Genomic DNA, 6220 nt, shown 5'->3' on the forward strand with positions numbered 1-6220 from the left:
AAAAAAAAAAAAAAAAAAAAAAGTTCAAATTTATAAATAATAAAAAAATGAATCGATAATTTCAACGTCTTAATCTAGTTATCGTTCTTATTCATTTAATAGAAAATGAAATCCCATCTTACACAAAGAAAACGAAAAAAGTTAGATATTATAGCATTAAAAAACCGATAATAAAGATGATATAATTGTAATTAGATTATGTGGTTAATAGAAATCGAAAATGACATTGAATGATGCGATCGATTAAAATAAATATAATATAATTTATTTTTATAAAACAAAGATAGGATTAATAATTGAATTAGATTGTATAACATAAATAATACAAAGGTTAAGTTGGGGAAGCTTAGATTGTAAGCAAACCAAGCAATAATATAAATTTTTATAGAAAGAATAGATGAAATATTATATATAATTTTGGATGCTAATTAATTAAACACCAAAAAAGTGAAGAACAGCTGTTTTCCAAGCTTTTCAAGTTGACATCAAAATGTTAGGCATAATCAGCACCAACACCTAATGAAATCAATGAATCACTCACTTTCAAAATATACTGTCCAGATACACTTTTTTTTTTTTTTTTTTTTTTTNGTTTACTTTCCCTTTCAAAATATCTTCGTCATTCTCTAATATTGTCTGTAGAGATAGTTTATGTGACCATGTTCCACGAGATATATGGAAATGTAAGATTTCAATGTTGGTTTGTAATTTATATGTATGGACCACCTAATTTTGTACTCGAAGCTATGATTTCAAAAACTCATGCCAACATCCAACAAGAAGGATCGGAAAGGTCAATATTGATCCTATTAGTCATTGGAAATCATTTTCTTACAGTTGTTTTTGAGGTGGACTCTTTATAAATATATTTCTTATTATAATATTATTATTTTTTTTTTAAAAAAAGCAGAAATTATTTGGGGGTTGGAATTATTTTTTGAAGGCATGAAAAAGATTGGAGAAATTACCAACAAAATGAATACATCAAGTTCATATGCAACAAAATGATATTTTAAAAGAAGTCATTCATCATATGTATATGTATTGCTTAATTATCACATATTATAGCCTATCAATTACCTATTATTTCAGCTCAAATCAACAAACCGAGAATTTATATGCTATAGATGTGTTCGCTCCATTTAATAATTATTTGATTTTTTTTTTCATTTTTAATTTTAATTTTTCGAAAACAAACATAAAAAGGGTGTTGAATTATTAGAAAAGGAAAACTTTTAGGTGAGATTTCATGTCAATCATATACATTATTTGAAATACAACTAACTATATCTTTTCTTTTTACCTAAAATGTTTTTTTTTTTAATAAAAAAAATGAATATTTTGTATATAAATTATAATATCCATCGGCCTATGATATCTTCATTCTGTTGCTCTTTGGATTTTGTCGGAAATGAATTATGGATAAAGTGGGCCTTTTTCCAAACCCTAAGGTTTATTATTATTATTATTTTTTTTTCTGTTCCAACCAAAAAATTAAAAATTAAAAATAAAAATAAATTGGTTCGGATTTTTAACAGAAGGACAAAATTGTAATTTTAGTTGAGAAAACAAAAGGCTGAAAAATCTTGTAGTGCCCGTCGAGAGAGGCGATGGAAATTGGCCGCGTACTTCACGATAACGCCAAATCCGCCAACTGTCACCGCATGTCCGCCGCCGACCACGGGGGTTGTGGGCCCATGTTGGCCGGAGAATGTCAATCCACGTCATTAACCGAATATTTCGCCGCCTACCCATTAATATACGGCCACGTGGTATATTGTTTTCTGTGGGTCCTATGTCTTTAATTTAATAAATCGACCTTTTTTTTTTTTTTTAAGGACATCAGGAAACATACCTAACATTAAAAAGGAAAAAAATAAAAATAAATGAGTGTCAGAGTATTTGTTGAAAATTTTATATTATAAAAAGAAGGCTGTTTCTCCTTTCTTCTCCCTTAATACCCAATAAAAATACAGAAGTTATTTTTATCTATTTATTTATAAAAACAAACAAATTTAAACATACAAATTGAATTTACCCCTTGATGGCTAGATAGTGAATTGTTAAGTATGCGTAGTTCAATTTTAGAGTCTAAATTACTAGTAATCATCAGTGAAGCATACGGTAGTAAATTCGTATATACTAACTATTTCGAAATCATTACCTTAATTTCACTATTTTTTAGAGTTTTCTTAAAAATTAAAAGGGATCAATAAAATTTTTGAAAGTTTAGATATTATAGGGTTTGGAGTATATTGTTTATATTAATTTTTAAAAATTTGAAAATATTTTTGAAGCATCAAATGCTTGGTGGTGTAGGTGATTCAACTCCCCTAATTATTCCCACTTGACTTGTATCAAAACTTCATTTAATATGATTTGTGGAAAATAATGTTGTGTCATATCATATCTGCTTCCTTTGACTTAGCAACACCATTTTTATGATGGAAAATTGAACAATTTTATTAAGCTTTTACAAATTAATTTAAGAATGGAGATTTTTCTTTATTTATTTATTTATTTATAAAAAAAAGCAACATCTTAGAAACAAACAATAAAATATACATGTAACCGTCTAGTCCATACTTACACAATAATTTTATTTTTTTCACTTTACAAATTTCGGTCTTTTCGATTTATATATATATATATATAGTTCTTAATTAAATTTCAAAAGAAATTTAAAAAAAAAAAAAACTAGTTTTAAAAAAAATTCAAAATATTGCTTACATTTTTTAAAACAAATAAAGTAAAATGAAGAAAGAATATATGGAAGTGTATAGGCTTAATTTTCAAAAGTAAAAGTAAAACGGATTTCAAACATATAGTCAAATGCTCTATTATGACTAATGAAACTACTTTACATGAGGACATCCTTAAATACATTTAACAAAATAATAATAATAATAATAAGGTTTTAAATCCTAAATAAACTAATTATATATTTACAAAATAACGTAGAATAATAAATAAAAAGTGAGAAATGATTGCTCCATAATTTCAAAGTTTTTTTTAATGGTAATTGTACTCTGCACAAGTTCCATAAGCCTCAATAGTAAATGTATTTCAATTTGTAAACTAATTTTTAGCATTAAATTATTGGTTTAATAAATAAAACTTTAATTCTCTATCTAATAAATTTATGATTTATTTAATTTTTTTTTAATTCAGGAGTACATCACATACAAAATCAAAATCAAAATTTAAGTCTTAATAAATAAAAACTAAACTTATATTTACATACGTTAATATTAATATTTTAAATATGTGAGTAATTTTTTCTACAACTTATTAAATATAAAATTTTCATAATTTTATTAAATAAATCACTTTTTAGATTAAATTAATAAACATGCCTTTGAATCTTACATTTTATCTAAAAAAAATATTTCTAAACTTTCAAAAGTTTCAATAATATTCTTTAGACAAATATATATATATCCTTATTCAACTTGGGATAAAAATAATTAATATTTTATTTTAAAAATGTCCAAAAATGATTTCAAAATATTTTTGAGTTCTCAAAAATTTGGTTAATACTCTAATTTATTTTAAACTTCAAAAACATCTTTATATTAAAAGAAAAAAAAATCTTAATTAGTATTACGTTTTTAAAAATTAAAAAAAAAATTCCCCAAATAAACTAATCTTTTAATTTGATGGTCAGTTATTATTTAATTAAAATAATTTAGAGCCACCCGTGGGTGTGGGTCTGAACTCCCAATGACCAGCAGCAAAGCAATAGGCGCACGGTAGTGTGAAGAAGTTGAGCGAAGATAACATGCGCTGAGAATCATGGTGGGCCCACGGTGGAACATCCGCTTGTGACCTTAAAACTTTCTCATGCACATGCACGATTCCCTAGGAAGACTAAAAAAACCGTTTTTCTCTTATTTTCAATTTTTCAATTAAATTATACAAATTTTTGATTCATTGTGACTAAAGTCATCACATTTTGATTATTTTATTTTAATTTATATTTCTTTTAGATAAAAATTTACCAAAATTAAAAAATAAAATGCTAATAGATATTATTATTAAAAAAAAGTAATAAATAAACTAATAAAATTGAATAATTGACAGGAATGAAATTAAAATCAGATTAAAATTGTATTTTAAACTTTCGTACGCGTGAATGGTGGAGCCCACGTGAGAAGGGGGTTGAAAAAACGGTAACTGCTTTCTCAACGGACGTTAGCCACACCGAAATAGGTTTTTCCAAACGAACGGTCGTTAGCCACACCGAAATAGGTTTTTCCAAACTAACGGTCGTTAAGGCCATGATTGACGGCCACAAAATTTTCTTTCTTTTCTGTTTTTTTCTTCGCGAAGTGTATTTCTATTTTGTTTTTATTTATATATATTTTTCTGAAATTCGGTGGCCTTTAGATTCTTGGTAGGGCCCAGTGGCATCATCAACTTGTTCTATAGTGGATAGAATTTTCTAATTATTATTTTATTTTATTTCCTTTTTCCCCACATATGTTGATGCTTGTTATATTTAAGTTAAATATATATTTTTTGTTAGAATTTTATTTATTTACTCTTTATATTGCCTAGACATTCAAATATTTGACATAAATTTAAAATGGAATAAACATCAATGAGAAATCAAATATTTTTATTCTTCCTTAAAATATTTTTTTTTCATCATAAATTTGTAATTTAAAGAGGGAGTGACCTACAAAAATAAATGAAAAAAAATTGACGTACAAGGAAGATAGGATTAGATTTGACTAGTCCCATAATTAGTTGACATGAACTTATTTGATTCCGTTCACTCTCGTAACTAGATACAAAAATACATTTTATTTTTAGTATTGAAAATGATTGTCCCTATTTTATTTGGTGTTAACCTTTAGGTTGGATGGGAAATTTATTCTATAGGAGGAGAATTATTTTTTATGAGAATAGTTTCATTCAATGGACTTGACTTTTTAGCTTCAAGAAGCAGGTATATCTCTCAGGTAGGTACATTTGGTGGTAGGTGAGTTTGATAGAGAGGATCGTTTGACATGGGTTCTTTTGTCGTTTTGGACTTTTTTAGGTCACTAGTGCATAAGAGTCCTTGCGTCCTAGGTGTCATGTAGTACCTTGTTCTTTCCTTCTTTAGTTTGGTGATGATGTCCCTCATTCTCATACTCCTTCATAGTTTTGGCTTGGTGTACGAGATAAACCACATACATGTGATTGTATTAGTTATTGATATTGGTAGAGTTGATTGTTGAGATCATTTATTTTTTTACTACACCTTTAACAAGTCTATTTGGTAGCATATTCTCTTACGGAATAGTTTCTCCCAGCACAACGTTTGAATATATTCGTCATTTTAATGCAAATAACCGTTAAGTTTGCACACTTTAACAGTAGCATCCTCTTAACGTTATATATATATATATATATATATATATATATATATATATTCTAAAGNAGAGAATAATTTTTTTTTTCTTGTTTAAATCTCTATTTCATTTTAAATTCTTACATTTTTTTATAACAAAAAAAAAAAAAACTATTTTAATTCCAAAAGTTTCCAAACTTACCACTTTAGTGTTGATCATGATTTTGATATTTTAAAAAATATAAAAAATTTAAAGTAATTATTATTATTTTTTGTATGTGTTTCAAAATAAATTTAAAAAAAAAAAAAATAGGAGAAAAAGGAATTTAAGAGAATCATAATTCTCACGTATGAAAGAAAATAATAAATTGGTAGGCTCGGTCCACGTAGGAGGCGCGAGTACAGTTTGAAACAGGGAAGGCGCCGAATTTAGGATGGTCCCACGTGATGCTTTTGCTTTTTTTTTTTCCACCAATCAATACATGCCACCTACTCCCCTTCCCTTAATCATATTTACGAAAATACCCCCTCTTTTAATTTCATCCCATTTTAATTCTAAAAACAAAACAAAAATATTAGGGAGCAAAAGTTCATATCTTCCATTCTTTAATCTCATCAAAATTTCCACATATTAACCAATCAAATACAAAAAAAAAAATTAAATAAATACATTTTTTAGTTAAAAAACATATAATTAAAAATATTTTTATTTAAGAAATTGATAAATTTGAATTAAAATTTGGCACTTTGAACAAATAAAATAAAAATAGAGAAAAATGGGAAATAAATTGAATCGGGATTTGGATACCGTGGATGTGGGGCGGTTGCCTGATGATGGACGCGACTAGTTGATTCTTTTTTTTTTTTTTTTTTTTTTTT

The sequence above is a fragment of the Cucurbita pepo genome, chromosome LG13 (genome assembly GCF_002806865.2).
Source record: "Cucurbita pepo subsp. pepo cultivar mu-cu-16 chromosome LG13, ASM280686v2, whole genome shotgun sequence".
In the NCBI taxonomy this organism is placed as follows: domain Eukaryota; kingdom Viridiplantae; phylum Streptophyta; class Magnoliopsida; order Cucurbitales; family Cucurbitaceae; genus Cucurbita; species Cucurbita pepo.